This window comes from Giraffa tippelskirchi, chromosome 4 (assembly GCF_054371585.1).
Source record: "Giraffa tippelskirchi isolate mGirTip1 chromosome 4, T2T-mGirTip1v1.2.pri, whole genome shotgun sequence".
NCBI classification, from domain to species: Eukaryota; Metazoa; Chordata; class Mammalia; order Artiodactyla; family Giraffidae; genus Giraffa; species Giraffa tippelskirchi.
In genome coordinates this window covers 66,314,857-66,332,099 of record NC_137278.1, presented here as the reverse complement: position 1 = coordinate 66,332,099, position 17,243 = coordinate 66,314,857, and the positions used below count along the sequence as shown (strand labels likewise).

The 17,243-nt window shown below is 39.4% G+C and overlaps 1 protein-coding gene across 2 annotated transcripts in view; it reads right to left on the bottom strand.

The window, feature by feature from the left end:
• ASB3 (ankyrin repeat and SOCS box containing 3) overlaps positions 1-17,238 on the bottom strand; it is a 101,969-nt gene extending 84,731 nt beyond the window's left edge. The window contains exon 1 of one of the 2 annotated variants that reach the window (XM_081589631.1): positions 17,079-17,238. The gene's annotated coding sequence lies outside the window, so the exon portion shown is untranslated. Of the gene's footprint in view, positions 1-12,342; positions 12,392-17,078 lie in introns of those variants that run through there. The other variant, XM_081589634.1, reaches the window with a different exon arrangement.
• Between the last annotated feature and the right edge of the window lie 5 nt (positions 17,239-17,243).

Sequence of the window (17,243 nt, the reverse complement as noted above, 5' to 3'; positions counted from 1 at the left end):
TATGAATTTCTAAGGCTTTAAAATAAAATCACACTAAGCACAAGATTTTTTCTATATCCTTATTTTCTATTTCCTTATGGGAAATGTCCCTCCAATCTAACTTTATTCTGCTGTTCTCCACCCACTCCATGTAGTCTCAGGTCTCCAATTATTTTCAGATTCCACCCAAAGATCTGAGTCTTCATCTTTCTTTACAACTCTGATGCATCAGACACTAATGATATCTCTCCATCCGTTTGTGTATCTGATAAACAGTAGTCAAAGATGTAAACAGAAATATGAAGAAGTGTAGCAAAGCAAAAAAGCTCAACACTTCCACTGCATTTCTATTTACATCTTTGACTACTGTTTATCAGATACACAAACCGATAAGAGTCCTAGGCTTTGATTACCATCTTTAGAAAACTTCCAATCTCTAGTCTACTTCCTCAAACTCTTTAAAACTCATACATCTTATGTAAGGTACTTCCAGCTAAGCTATGTAAATATCTCAAACTTAGTGTATGAAAAACAATTCATCTCCTTTCCCAAATAGAAAAATTTGTTCCACATTACTTCCATGCACACAATACACATGAAATGTTGAACAATGGATTAAAAACACAACAAACAAGCTTAAAATATCACCAATTTATAGCCTTTAATAGAAAATGAATATTTTCACAATTTTTTAAAAACGTAGCTGTGTTCAGTTCAGTTTCAGTCGCTCAGTCGTGCCCAACTCTCTGCGAGCCCACGGACTGCAGCATGCCAAGCTTCCCTGTCCAAGCTTCCCATACCAACTCCCAGAGCTTGCTCAAACTCATGTCCATTAAGTTGGTGATGCCATCCAACCATCTCATCCTCTGTTGATCACTTCTCCCGCCTTCAATCTTTCCCAGCATATGGGTCTTTTCAAATGAGTCAATTCTTCGTATCAGGTGGCCAAAGTATTGGAGTTTCAGCTTCAGCATCAGTTCTTCCATTGAATATTCAGGACTGACTTCCTTTAGGATGGACTGGTTGGATCTCCTTGCAGCCCAAGGGACTCTCAAGAGTCTTCTCCAACACCACAGTTCAAAAGCATCAATTCTTCAGCACTCAGCTTTCTTTATGGTCCAACTCTCACATCCATACATGACCACTGGAAAAACCATAGCCTTGACTAGACGGACCTTTGTTGACGAAGTAATGTCTCTGCTTTTTAATATGCTGTCTAGGTTGGTCATAGCTTTTCTTCTAACAAGCAAATGTCCTTTAACTTCATGGCTGCAGTCAACATCTGCAGTCATTCTGGAGCCCAAAAAAAGTCTGACACTGTTTCCATTGTTTCCCCATCTATTTGCCATGAAGTGATAGATAGGACCAGATGCCATGATCTTCGTTTTCTGAATGTTGAGTTTTAAGCCAACTTTTTCACTCTCCTCTTTCACTTTCATCAAGAGGCTCTTCAGTTCCTCTTTGCTTTCTGCCATAAGGGTGGTGTCATCTGCATATCTGAGGTTATTGATATTTCTCCCAGCAATCTTGATTACAGCTTGTGCTTCATCCAGTCTGGCATTTCACAAGATGTACTCTGCATATAAGTTAAATAAGCAGGGTGACAATATACAGCCTTGACATACTCCTTTCCCGATTTGCAACCAGTTTGTTGTTTCATGTCCAGTTCTAACTGTTGCTTCTTGACCTGCATACAGATTTCTCAGTAGGTAAGGTGGTCTGGTATTCCCATCTCTTGAAGAATTTTCCACAGTTTGTTGTGATCCACACATTCAAAAGCTTTGGCGTAGTCAATAAAGCAGAAGCAGATTTTTTTCTGGAACTCTCTTGCTTTTTCGATGATCCAACGGATGTTGGCAATTTGATTTCTGGTTCCGCTGCTCTTTCTAAACCCAGGTTGAACATGTGGAAGTTCACAGTTTACATACTGTTGAAGCCTGGCTTGGAGGATTTGGAGCATTACTTTGCTAGCACGTGAGATGAGTGCAATCGTGCAGTAGTTTGAACAGTCTTTGGCACTGCCTTTCATTGGGACTGGAATGAAAACTGACCTTTTCCAGTCCTGTGGCCACTGCTGAGTTTTCCAAATTTGCTGGCAAGTAAGAGTGCAGCACTTTCACTCTTGTAGTTGTGTACACTGTTTTAGTTGTGTAGTTGTGTGCCTTGTCTCTATTAAATTTTAGCATTATTAAAAACTTCATAGTATTTCTTAATAAGAACTGAAACCAAAGTTAGCAAGGAAGCCCTGAAGTTATCTGCGATATGATTTAGAAGGTTTCGTGTTGGTTAAGACCTATTGTTCAAGCATGAGCTGTAAGATTTCGCAACTAAAATAAGAACCTTATCATACAGCAAGAGCAAGAGTTCCTACATCTTCTTTCCTCCAATCTTACGTCTTCTTTCCATCACATTCTGCACTCTGCACTCACAATTATCTTTCTAAAATATGGAACTAAATCTAGTCAGTAATGAAAATGCCTCCCAGGGCATACAAAGTAAAGCTCAAATTCTTTAATCTGGTATTCAACTACTTAGAATCTAGTATCAACATATTTGTCACATTTCACTTCCCACTAATGCACACTCTCCATGCTCTAGTCACACCACCCCCCTCAATCATTAAGACCCAGCAAAAAAGAGGGACTAATAACATGTGGCAAACCATAACTTATGCACCAAGACTATCTGGATAAAAAATATAGCTCAGGACTTCCCTGGTAGTACCGTGGTTAAGAATTCAGCTGCCAATTCAGGGGACACAAATGAGGTAGCCCTGGTCCTGGACATGGTCCAGGTCCCACATGCCATGGGCATCTCAGCTCATGCGCCACAACTACTGAGCCCTCGAGCTGCAACAACTGAGCCCTCGAGCTACAACTGCCGAAGTCTGTGCACCTAGAGTCCGTGCTCCACAATAAGAGAAGCCACCTCAATGAGAAGTCCTCGCATTGAAATAAACAGTAGTCCCCAGATGTTGGCCACAACTAGAAAAACACCCTTGCCCAGCAGCAAAGACCCAGCACAGCCAAAAATAAAAAGTAAATTAATACAAAAAGAAAAAGATAGGTCCCAGCTATCAAGAAACACATTTGCTGGAGAGATGCACAAGCAAGCAAATCAATGTTACTCACCATAAAGACTGGGACATAAAATACAAGCAAAATAGAGATGATAAACTGTTAACTCAAACTAACAAGATCAGAGAAAGCTTCACAGAAAAAAAAAAAAAAAGTTGTTCACGTATCAAAGAATAGTAGCTAACACTTATGGAGCACTTATTGTAAATGCCAAAATCTACTCTAAGTACTTTACACATATTAATCCCCAAAGAAGATACAAAAGTTTAAGTTAAACAACATATTAACTATCACTGATTACTAGAACATGCTAAGCACTGTGCTGAGCACTAAAAAGGAACAAAATGGAATTAAGGCCTTTAATTTTGGGGGGGGGGGGTGAGGTTTCTTTTTTTTTTTCCTCCCTGTTAAGTTTTAACCGCTATGAGATTCTTTCCTTAAACAGGATAAAGTTAAAAGATTTAAAGGATTTATTTGGGGCTTCCCTGGTGGTCTAGTGGTTAAGACTCCAAGTTCCCAATGCAGGGGGTCCAGGTTTGATTCCTGGTCAAGGAACTAGATTCCATATGATGCAAAAAGAGTCAGCATACCACAATAAAAGACCTCACATACCAAAAGGAAGATCGAAGATCCTACTTGCTGAAACTAAGACAGGGCCCAGCCAAATAAACAGATATTTTTTTAAAAAAGGATTAATTTAAGTACCTGTATATTAAGGTCATAAGTCTTTTTTTAATTTAAACAGAAGTATGTTTTGCCCAATTTTTCTCAATAACACTGATTGATTTATTCAACAAACACCTATCAATTACCTACTTTATATAAGACAAACTAAGTATTTGTGCATTTTCTTTCACTTCCAATCAAAGTCCAACTGAAGAGCATTCAAGCATTCTGGAAGGAGAAAGCAGGTGGGATTAAATTGAGGGTGAAGCCAGTGCAGAGAAAATCACAGGCTAGAACCAATGTGCAGGAGCACATGTATGCACGCATACACATGAGAAAGCTGCAGCCATACAGAAGCCATTCCTGCCAGCAGTCTGAAGAACCAAACCTAGAGAGAGCAGAAGGAGGCGGTAGGACAAAACTCAGGATGACTAAAACATGTCTATGAGATAGCCACTCCAAACCTCTTATCTCATTCCTTTACCCACAGAATGTCTAGAAGCAACAAAGCTAGTTTCAGGCTAAAAACACAACTTTTTTTTTTTTTTAATTTAACCATCTACCCTGAAAGCATCAGAACACCTTCATGTTCCACAATAAAGCCTTCTTTATTTCAGCACAGGAAGGAGGAAGACGAGGAACAGCAGCTCTTTTTCTTCATTTCACCGTAAAGTAAAGCCCAACAGTTGATACTCTGCACACTTACAAAGGGCCCAAAAATCCTTTTTGAAAAAAAATTGTTGAGAAACAGCAAAAGCACAAAAGGATGAAAACAATCAACTCACTTTAAGGAAGCAGAGCTTTTAAACTTACAAATTTTTTAAATTTGTAAATGCTATCTTCAAAGAAATTCATGAAGATACTGCATCTATTAAAAGTGAGCAATTGTCAGAGGAAGGTAAACTTCCAAACTCATTGTATGAGGACACCATCATCCTAATACAAAAACCACACAAAGATGCCACAAAAAAAGAAAACTACAGGCCAATATCACTGATGAACATAGATGCAAAAATCCTAAACAAAATTCTAGCAAACAGAATCCAACAACATATTAAAAAGATCATACATCATGACCAAGTGGGCTTTATCCTAGGAATGCAAGGATTCTGTAATATCCACAAATCAATCAATGTAATACACAACATTAATAAATTGAAAGATAAAAACCATATGATTATCTCAAGAGATGCAGAGAGAGCTTTTGACAAAATTCAATATCCCTTTATGATAAAAACCCTCCAGAAAGCAGGAATAGGAGGAACATAGCTCAACATAATAAAAGCTATATATGACAAACCCATAGCAAACATTATCCTAAATGGTGAAAAACTGAAAGCATTTCCCCTAAAGTCAGGAATAAGGCAAGGGTACCCACTCTCACCATTACTATTCAACATAGTTTTGGAAGTTTTGGCCACAGCAATCAGAGCAGAAAAAGAAATAAAAGCAATCCAGATTGGAAAAGAAGTAAAACTCTCACTGTTTGCAGATGACATGATCCTCTACATAGAAAACCCTAAAGACTCTATCAGAAAATTACTAGAGCTAATCAATGAATATAGTAAAGTTGCAGAATATAAAGTTAACACACAGAAATCCCTTGCATTCTTATACACTAACAATGAGAAAACAGAAAGAGAAATTGAGGAGATAATCCTATTCACCACTGTGATGAAAAGAATAAAATACTTAGGAATATATCTATCTAAAGAAACAAAAGACCTATACATAGAAAACTATAAAACACTGATGAAAGAAATCAAAGAGGACACAAATAGATGGAGAAATATACCACGCTCGTGGATTGGAAGAATCAATACAGTGAAAATGAGTATACTACCCAAAGCAATCTATAGATTCAATGCAATCCCTATCAAGCTATCAATAGTATTTTTCACAGAACCAGAACAAATAATTTCACAATTTGTATGGAAATACAAAAAACTTCGAATAGCCAAAGCAATCTTGAGAAAGAAGAATGGAACTGGAGGAATCAACCTGCCTGACTTTAGGCTATACTACAAAGCTACAGTCATCAAGACAGTATGGTACTGGCACAAAGACAGAAATATAGATCAATGGAACAAAATAGAAAGCCCAGAGATAAATCCATGCACCTATGGACACCTTATCTTTGACAAAGGAGGCAAGAATATACAATGGAGAAAAGACAATCTCTTTAACAAGTGGTGCTGGGAAAACTGGTCAACCACTTGTAAAAGAATGAAACTAGAACACTTTCTAACACCATACACAAAAATAAATTCAAAATGGATTAAAGATCTAAACCTAAGACTAGAAACTATAAAACTCCTAGAGGAAAACATAGACAAAACACTCTCCAACATAAATCACAGCAGGATCCTCTATGACCCACCTCCCAAAGTAATGGAAATAAAAGCAAAAATAAACAAATGGAACCTAATTAAACTTAAAAGCTTTTGCACAATGAAGGAAACTATAAGCAAGGTGAAAAGACAGTCTTCAGAGTGGGAGAAAATAATAGCAAATGAAGCAATGGACAAAGAATTAATCTCAAAAATATACAAGCAACTCCTGCAGCTCAATTCCAGAAAAATAAATGACTCAATCAAAAAATGGGCCAAAGAACTAAACAGACATTTCTCCAAAGACGACATGTAGATGGCTACCAAACACATGAAAAGATGCTCAACATCACTCATTATCAGAGGAATGCAAATCAAAACCACAATGAGGTACCATCCATCTCACGCCAGTCAGAATGGCTGCTATCCAAAAGCCTACAAACAGTAAATGCTGGAGAGGGTGTGGAGAAAAGGCAACCCTCTTACACTGTTGGTGGGAATGCAAACTAGTACAGCCACTATGGAGAACAGTGTGGAGATTCCTTAAAAAACTGGAAATAGAACTGCCATATGACCCAGCAATCCCACTGCTGGGCATACGCACCGAGGAAACCAGAATTGAAAGAGACACGTGTACCCCAATGTTCATCGCAGCACTGTTTATAATAGCCAGGACATGGAAGCAACCTAGATGTCCATTGCAGATGAATGGATAAGAAAGCTGTTGTACATATACACAATGGAATATTACTCAGCCATTAAAAAGAATACATTTGAATCAGTTCTAACGAGGTGGATGAAACTGGAGCCTATTATACAGAGTGAAGCAAGCCAAAAAGAAAAACACCACTACAGTATACTAACACATATATATGGAATTCAGAAAGATGGTAATGATAATCCTATATGCAAGACAGCAAAAGAGACACAGATGTATAGAATAGTCTTTTGGACAATGTGGGAGAAGGCAAGGGTGGGGTGATTTGAGAGAATAGCATTGAAACACATATGTTATCATATGTGAAACAGATCGCCAGTCAAGGTTTGATGCATGAGACAGGGTTCTCAGGGCTGCTGGACTGGGATGACCCAGAGGGATGGGATGGGGAGGGAGGTGGGAGGTGGGGTTCAGGATGGGGAACACATGTAAACCCACGGCTGATTCATGTCAATGTATGGCAAAAACCACTATAATACTGTTAAGTAATTAGCCTCCAATTAAAATAAATAAATTAAAAAAATAAAATAAAAATGAGCAACTGGAATGTAACTATGGAAAAAAGAAAAAAAAAAACACTGACAAAACATATTCAAAAAAGAGAACAGATAGTCAAAGGAAATTGATCTGTTGAACTGATCTTCCATATTACCTAAATTTTTTTTCTTTTTGTCTTTTTTCTATTTGGAAGAATCTATCCAAGAACAGAGAAAATGGAAAGTGAAAGCAAAAGTCATTCCATCCTGTCTGATTTTTTGCGACCCCATGGAACTTGCCAGGTTCCTCTGTCCATGAGATTCTCAAGCCAGAATTCTGGAGTGGTTAGCCTCTCCCTTCTCCAGGGAATCTTCCCAACCCAGGTCTCCTGCACTGCAGGCTGATTCTTTACCTGCTGAGCTACCAGGGAAGCCCAGAGAAAACATAATTGAAGAAATAATATTAGAAAATTTCACAGAAGTGAACAAATAGGACTCAAGGGGTTCAATGAAGGATAAGCGAAAAAAAATCCATATCTAGAAAGAAATACTCTCATAAAACATCATAAAACCAATGATAAAGAAAAAGATTTCAATAAAATATTCCAGAGGAAAAGGAATATTAGTTGCAAAGAAGGGGAATCAGACTAGCTTTGAGATTCTCGTCAGATATATTAGACTGCAAAGGAAGATGTCTTCAAAGTTTCAAGCAAAACAAGACGATTGAACTACGAATTCTATTCCCAAACTATTAACTGAGAAGGCAAGATGAATGCATTTTCAGATATACCAGGCCTAATGAAAATTAAAATATCTACTTTATATCATTTCCTTAAAAAATTACTTGTAATTATTTATACCCCAACAAGGTGGGAGAGAAATGTGAGATAAGGATGACATGGAATAATATAAAACAGAACAAAGTATTTCAGAGCTCAAAATATATCTTCAAGAACAAAATGGACTCACCTAGCAAAGATGGTACTAATTTTAGAGAGCTAATGGGACATTTTAAAGGGTAGAGGACTGATACAATTACATTTCCTTCTCTGCAGTTCCAATTACCCCTCTGGATTTTATAGTTAATGGTACTTGCGTAAACAATATTGTGAAGTTTGAGAATCAACCTATAAACAAAGCACAGAAAAACTGAATAAAGTCACAGAATGCAAATGTTATAAACATATAGTAGTAGCAAACTAGAAAGTACTGAAAATGATATTAAAAGCTACACATATTACATACTTAATATGTAATGAAGGCACTACACTAAAAACAACCTTACATGCAGTAACCCACTAAAAACAAAATGGCAGCACTGAGAAGTGGCCAAAAGAACAGATTCAGGAGCAAGACTGTTGGCTTTGATATCCAGTTCCACTGCTTATCAGTGCTATGACTTTAGGCAAGTTGCCATATTTTGTGAATATATTTATTTCACTTTCAGACTTCTGAAATTGAGATGAGTCTTACACTAGATGGCAAGTCATAAATTTAATTGGCAGAAGTTATTTCATTAATAATACAAAAAAATTAGAGAGCTCTCAAAGCAGTGGCAAAGGGGAACTGTTATAGTTTAAAACAGATTTTAAATTGGGACTGACATACACACTACTCTATATAAAACAGATAACTCCTAAGAACCTACTGTACAGCATGGGGAACTCTATCCAGTACTCTGTAATAGCCTGTCTGGGAAAAGATCATAAGAAAGAGTGGAGATATATGTGTGTGTGTGTGTGTGTGTGTGTGTGTGTGTATATATATGTATATATATATATATACATATATATATATATATACTATAGATTCACTTTGTTGTACACCTGAAAGTAACACAAAGTTGTGTATCAACTATACTCAAATAAAAATTTTAAAAAATAAAAATAAAACAGACTTTAAGACAATTAAATGCAAGGCATAACCTTTGATTGGATCCTAAATGGGGGGAAAAAGGCCAATAAATGGTGAAAGTTGAAACCAGTGTTATTTTTCTAAGATGTGATATTAGTATACATATAATAGATAATAGTATACATACTTATAGAAGAGTCTTTTTTTTTCCCTAGTCATTGAGTTTTTTTCAAGGTTTAGGCCAGTTGTCTTGCAGAATGTGCCACATTTTTTGTTTGATAAGTTTCTTATACACAGGCTTGGCAAGAATGCTACACAGGTATTTGTACACAGGTGTTGTATACACTATGTTTTAAACACTCATTCTAACAGAAAATTCTTAGAAAAATACATAAAAGTATAAGGCATTGGATTGAAAAAAGAAACATTCTAGCTTGGTTTGCAATCAAATTTCCAATCTCCCTTTTTTCCTTGTACCTAAGAAATGAGTGCATCCGATATTCATGTTCCATCTGCATATTCCCATAATGCCCATTTGCTGGCATTCTGTCGCTTGTATACATGCTGCATTGTAACCAAAAATGTCTGAAGGCCAAAGCTTTTCTCATCATTTATTTTTTCCCAAAATGTGTATCCCAGTCCTCCTAAGTCTTCTTATCACCACAGAGTAAATTATATATAAAGGAGGAATTGGGAGAGAAAAAAGATCAGTATTGGAAATTAACAGAAAAGGGCAATTCCTGTCTCACAGTTTCTGGAGTAATTACTGCTAAATAACCTCAGATCGCATGCCAGCTGTTAAAGTTGAGCAAATGTCTTTATTTTTATTGATTTTTCCCTTTATATTTCTAAATGAGAAACAATATAGAAATCTGGGATAACTTTTAACTCAAAGCCCAAGTGGTTAGGTCTCATTTCTTTCTCATAAAAATTTCAACTGGAAAAAAAAATTTTACTCAGCCATATTTTGTAACATGGCTGCTGCTGCTGCTGCTGCTAAGTCACTTCAGTTGTGTCCGACTCTGTGCGACCCCATAGATGGCAGACCACCAGGCTCCGCCGTCCCTGGGATTCTCCAGGCAAGAACACTGGAGTGGGTTGCCATTTCCTTCTCCAATCCATGAAAGGGAAAAGTGAAAGTGAAGTCGCTCAGTCGTGTCTGACTCTTAGCAATCCCATGGGCTGTAGCCCACCAGGCTCCTCCATCCATGGGATTTTCCAGGCAAGAGTACTGGAGTGGGGTGCCATTGCCTTTGTATAACATGGCAGAGATATATAATTTTATACCTGTGTGTGAATTATATTAGAACATACTAACCTCTCTTGTGATTCAGTTTCCTCATCCGTAAAATGAGGAAACAACAAAATCTAACTTTGGGGGTTATTACAAGGAATAAATCAATTATAAATTTATATTTATAAAGTGCTTAAAATAGTGCCTGGGCACAACATCTATTAAATGAATAGAATACATAATAAATGTGAATCTTCATAATAGTTCTTATATCTTACATTTGTTATTTTCTCCATTTTAAAGGTAAGAAAACTGAGCTCTCAAGAGGTTAACTAATGTACCCAAGGTCACACATGCAGTAGGTAGGATCAGAATTTCACTGGCCTAACTCCTGAGCCCCTGCTCCTAATCACCTCACTTAATTCAGTTGTACAGAGTTCGCATGTAATTATTCACCCATGCCTTATTATTAGAAAATCAGATATGCAAAGGTAATTTCTGTCATTACAGCTAAAGCGCCACACAGCTTGTGGGATCTTAATTCCCCGACCAAGGATGTAACCCAGGCCTTTGGCAGTGACGCTGAGTCCTAACCACTACACTGCCAAGGAAAACCTACAATTTACTTTTTACATATTTTATGATTAGGGGATCTGGTTGGTTTTCCTATAGGTGAATTACACCAGCAGAATCTATTAAAACATCCCTTTCCCACCAACATGAAATGACCCCGTTGTCACATATTAAAACAGAGACTATTTAATTGGTTTCCACACTTTATTCACCTCATCTCTCACTAAAAGTAATCACCCCCCTCTTTTGAATATCTGCAATATTTTATCTGTACAGTACCTGGATGGAGGAGACTAATGGGCTACAGTCCATGGGGTCGCAAGAGTCAGACACAACTTAGCAACTGAACAACAACATTTTTATGACACCCTTCATACTGAGGACAGTGCCTCCAAACCATATTTATTAGATAAATAACTGCACAACTTTCTTGCTCTCTCCCCAGATCTATGATTCTGTGGCTAACTGAAAATTGCCATATTAAGACTAATTCTCTCGCAGGCAGAAAAAGGTAGCTTTGTTGAATCCACGAAGCAGGAAGTTAAAATTTAAGACTGTGTTTTCTGTACCATATTTATATGAAAAAAGTCAAGACACTATTAAATGAAACAATACTATTTTTTCAAAATAATTTCTAGGCAATGATGGGGTTAATACAGATTCAGGACAATCTTCTACATATTTATATTCAAAATCCTCTATGGTAACCGATATGCATAATAATGACATCAGTGTAAGGTTAAGATTGGAGAAGGCAATGGCACCCCACTCCAGTACTCTTTCGCCTGGAAAATCCCATGGATGGAGGAGCCTGGAAGGCTTCAGTCCATGGGGTCGCTAAGAGTCGGACACGACTGAGCTACTTCACTTTCGCTTTTCCCTTTCATGCAGTGGAGAAGGAAATGGCAACCCACTCCAGTATTCTTGCCTGGAGAATCCCAGGGATGGCAGAGCCTGGTGGGCTGCCGTCTATGGGGTCGCACAGAGTCGGACACGACTGAAGCGACTTAGCAGCAGCAGCAGCAGTAAGGTAAGATTAAGTGTCTTATGGAATCATCAAAGATATAATGCAAACAGGACCACTTGCCTTACAGGCAAAGTAGGTAATCACCACATTGCAAAATTTTTGGAGTGCAAAAAAGGTCCCCTGCTTGACACTAAATATCTTCTCACTCAGTGAGCTAATGCCTAAAGCTTTACCATTAATATTCAAGCTTTTCATTTTAAAGTCTAAACCAGAAATAGATTCTCAACCATGGGCCATCTTGCCTGCCAAGGGACATCTGGCAATGTCTGCAGACATTTTTGGTTGTCACAACTTGGCTGGCAAAGGGGGAGGGGAGTAAGGCTGCTACTACCATCTAGTGGACACAAGCCAGGGATACTACTAAACATCATACAATACACAAGATAGCCCCTCACAACAAAGGATTACCTGGCCCAAAATGTCAACAGCACCAAGGTTTTGAGAAACTGGCATATATTCTGCTGAAATGCAAAGCATAACGTTTTTAATTTAATGTACAGATAAACAAGCCCTCCACTTCAATCCAATCAAGCCTTTTTTCCCCTCTACTCCTCCACCATGCTGCCAAATACACTGGTTACTTACTTATCCTCATCATCACAACTCCTCAAAGCATTTACTTAACTGGTACCGTTCTTTCTCTTAACTTCTTTAATATCTGTTTTCTGACTTTCTTTCTTTACTGGGCATGCCTCCCCAATCCATTTTGTTAACTCTTCAATGCTGTTCAGTATCTAATGTTGCAATGACTCCTCTTCCTTTTGTTATCCTCATTTTTTTCCCTGAAGGATCTCAACCAGAACTATGGCTTTAAATATACCTACGTGCATATAGGGCTTCCCAGGTGATGCTAGTGGTAAAGAACCCTCTTGCCAATGCAGGAGTCACAAGAGAGACGCATTCAATCCCTGGGTCAGGCAGATCCCCTGGAGAAGGGAATGGTAACCCACTCCAGTATTCTTGCCTGGGAAATTCCAAGGACAGAGGAGCCTGGTGGGCTACAGTCCGTACAGTCACAGAGAGTCAGACACAACTGAAGCAACTTAGCACGCAGGCACATTGCAAATTAACACCAAAATTTATAACTCCAGCTCTGACCTCCCCACCTGTGCCTCAGGTTTAATCAACGTTAGCTCCACTTGGATGTCTAACTGATGTTATCTAAAACTTAACATGTCCAGTAAATCAATTATACTCCAATTAAAATTAATTTTAAAAAGTAATAAGACTTGACATGTCCAAAATAGAACCACTGAATCCAAAATTATTATTATAAGCAAATTACATATGTAAAATGTTAATAACTGGGGAATCTAGGTTTTATTCTTGCAAATAAATTTTACATAAGTATGAAATCACTTCAAAGTAAAAAGTAAAACAAACAAAACACGATTCCCATCAGTCCATATTCTTTTCTTCCCTGTTTCAATAAACTTCACCACTAGTTCCTCATAAAACTTATCTTGTTGTTTAGTCGCTCAGTCATATCCGACCCTTTGCAGCCCCACGGACTGCAGCACACCAGGCTTCCCTGTCCTTCACTATCTCCCAGTTTGCTCAAATTCATGCCCATTGAGTCAGTGATGCCATCCAACCATCTCATCCTCTGTCGTCCCCTTCTCCTCCTGCCCTCTATCTTTCCCAGCATCAGGGTCTTTTCCAATGAGTTTGCTCTTCACATCAGGTGGCCAAAGTATTGGCACTTCAGCTTCAGCATCAGTCCTTCCAATGAATATTCAGGGTTGATTAAGGATTGACTAGTTTGATCTCCTTGCTATCCAAGGGACCCCCAAGAGTCTGCTCCAGCACCACAGTTCAAAAGCATCAATTCTTCGGTGCTCAGCCTTCTCTATGGTACAACTCTCACATCTGCACATGACTATTGGAAAAACTATAGCTTTGACTATATGGACCTCTGTCAGCAAAGCATCTTTAATTCATCTCTGTAAGAACATGCCACATCTAATCCACCAGGAAATTCAAGACGCTCTACTCAAAAAATACATTCCAAAGTAGATCATTTCTCCCCATTTTCACAGCTTCCTAACTGGTCTCCCTGTCGCCACACTTAGCCCCTACGTTAGCTTCCTAGGACTGCCACACAAACTACCACAAACCTGGTAGCTTAAAACAACAGAAAGGTACTGCTTCACAGTTCTGGAAGTTAGAAGTCTGAAATCGAGGCGTCAGCAGAGCCACAATATCCCTGAAACCTCTAGGGGAGGATTTGTCCCTACCTCTTCCTAACTACTGGTGGTTGGCAAATTTTAGTTGGTTGGTAGACACATCACTCCAATCTCTGCCTCCATCCTCTCTGTGTCCAAATTTCCCTCTTCTTATAAAGACACTAGACATTGTATTGGGGCCCACTCTCGTTCAGTATGACCTTAACTTTACATCTGCAAAGATTCGATTTTCAAGTAAGTTCACACTTGCAGGTTCCAGGGGTTAAGACTTCAGCATATCCTTTTGGGGAACACAATTCAGTCAACAACATCCCCTACAGTCCATTTTCCACACAGCAACCACAATGATCTTCATGAATGTACATCAGGCCACATCACTCTCCTACTTACAGATCTGTGCACAGCTGGCCTCTTCCAACCTCTCAAACTTCATCTCCTAAGTGCCCTCTCACACTCCAGCAACACCAGCCTTCTTTCAATCCCCCCAACACAAGCTTTTCCTGCTGGAAACTGCTGTGTGGCTTCCTCCTCCTCATTTCAAATCATAACTCAGGTATCACTTCCTCACACAAGTCTGACCATCTACCTAGGTAGCATATTCCAGAGTCATTTTCTTTTACATAACCCTAGTTTCTAAGCAGCAATGACCCTTACCAGAAATTATCTTATTTGAGTTTTTTGCTGTTGTTGCTACTTGAAAGTAAGCTCTACTGAGGGGGCTTCCATTACTAAGTCCCAGACACTAAATCTGGGTAGACAAATACAAATACTTTCCATTTCTATTTAGTCAAATACATCTTTTTTCCTCCATGATTTCAGGGTTTCCTCTCCTACAGATCAGGCTAACCTAGTGGCTCCGTTGGTAAAGAACCTGCCTGCAATACATAAGACCGGGCTTCGATCCCTGGGTTAAGTAGATCCCCTGGAGTAGGAAATGGCAACCCACTCCAGTATTCTTGCCTGGAAAATCCCATGGACAGAGGACAGAGGACAGAGGAGCCTGGCGGGCTACAATCCATGGGGATGCAAGAGTCGGACATGACTCAGTGACTAAACCACCACCAACATAACAAGATCACTAAATTATTCCCCTAAATTTTTTCCTAGTGTTTTCTTTTTTCATGTGTGTGACAACTGACTAAATTTTATTAAGAAAGGAGACCCATGATACAATCTTAATACCTATTGCTTTCTTTTTGTTATTAAGTATCTAATCCATTTGGAATTAATCTTGAACTAAATTAATTGAATCTGTCCCCATTGCTCTAAAACAGCAGTAATCTCCTCTGATTCCACTCTGCCCTATGCTTTGACTACACTGAAAAGCCCTAAGGGACCACCTAGAAGGATGGTCCTGCCTGATAAACTCCTATAAATCATTAAAACCCCAATCCTAACGTCACTTCTCTTGGCAAGACTTTCTTACCCAAGTTCTGTCCTTCCTTATATCTAACATCTACTCTATTATATAATTTTACATCCCTCTACTCTATAATCTATAGTTTATTGTTGTTTTAATCGTTCCGTCGTGTCTGACTCTTTGCGACCACATGGACTGTAGGCCACCAGGCTCCTCCACCCATGGGATTTTCCAGGCAAGAATACTGGAATGGATGCCATCTCCTTCTCCAGTGGATCTTCCCGACCCAGGAGTGGAACCCTCATCTCCTGCATCGGCAGGCGAGTTCTTTACCACTGAGTCACCAGGCAAGTCCGTAAGCTATAGTACCTGGTTCATAATAAAGTACTTAGACGAGTGCACAGAGAAAATGTTATATAAGTATTAACTATTTTATTATTACCATAATAGGTTACCATTATTTGTCTGTGTAATTTGCCTTGCTAGACCATGAGACAGAGGACAGAGATTCATTTACTTGCCATTTACCAAGCCCACTGTCCACATACACACTATACATTAATAGGTAAATCAATGAACAACATCTCAATTCTGGAAAAAAAGTAATTTTCTTTGATGCTGTGGATTCCTTATGTTTAAAAAGAAATAGGAAACTTTCAAAACAAAAAATAGAAAGAGGCTGTTTTTCCTGCGTTTTCACTTGGAGCAAACTGCAGGGTCAGAGAGAATACACAGTCTTTAGCATATCTAGCACGAAGGTCTAGCTTTTCTCACCTCCAGAAAGACGAGAAACGCTCTGTATTTGACGCTGTATAACCCACTATCAGTTCAGTTCAATCGCTCAGTCTTGTCCGACTCTTTGTGACCCCATGGACCGCAACACGCCAGGCCTCCCTGTCCATCACCAACTCCCGGAGTTTAACCAAATCCATTATATTAGAGAGTAAAACAATGGCATTTCTTTTAAAGACTGGGAGAATGCAAAACTTCTTGTGTTATTTCGAATGCGGTGAGAGGTGTCTGAATCTTACGTGAATTCATAACCTTACAGTCACCTGGCCTTGAACCTCACTTAAAGAAATGTATCGGCTTCCTACATAAAACAGAGACACAGCACTTCAACTCTGGGATGAAGGGAGAGCCCCACATCGGGTAAAAACGTACGGATAATCTAGCTGCCCTCCCCGCGAGGAGAGTCTCCATCTGAGCCACTCTCGAAGAAGCGTAGAATTCTCAAACGGAGGGACGACAGGTATTCTCGGCTCAGTATCCCCAAACCCAGGGCTGCAGAAACTCAGCCATCCGCCCTGCGTTAGTCAGGAGCTGAAAGTACTGAGGTGACCACGGCCCACAGTAAAAGGCGGAGAGAAACTTCCAGCGGGAAATATGAAAGTGTACAGACGCTACGTGCGGAGAAAAGGAAAAACAGAAGCAGCGAGAGGGAAGAGTAGTCAGGAACACCGCCACTTCTCACTTCTCGTCGCTACCTCGAATTTTTCATCTGAATAACCGCACCAGCCCCGCTCTCCGGTAGCTGCTCCATGAGGGCCAAGCCGCCGCCCACCCTGTGGTGAGAGCCGCCCGCCTGCCGGACTCACCAGCTCTCCGCGCTGCTACTTCGCCGCCGCGGAAACGGCTGGTCCAAGGCCCAGTCTTTGGGCGTTCCACTCCTGGCAGGCCGCTGCGCTCGCTCCCCGCCGCCGGGCTGCGGTTGTGGTCAACAAGAGAAGCGCTACCGCCGTCCCGGCTTCCGTAGGCAGACG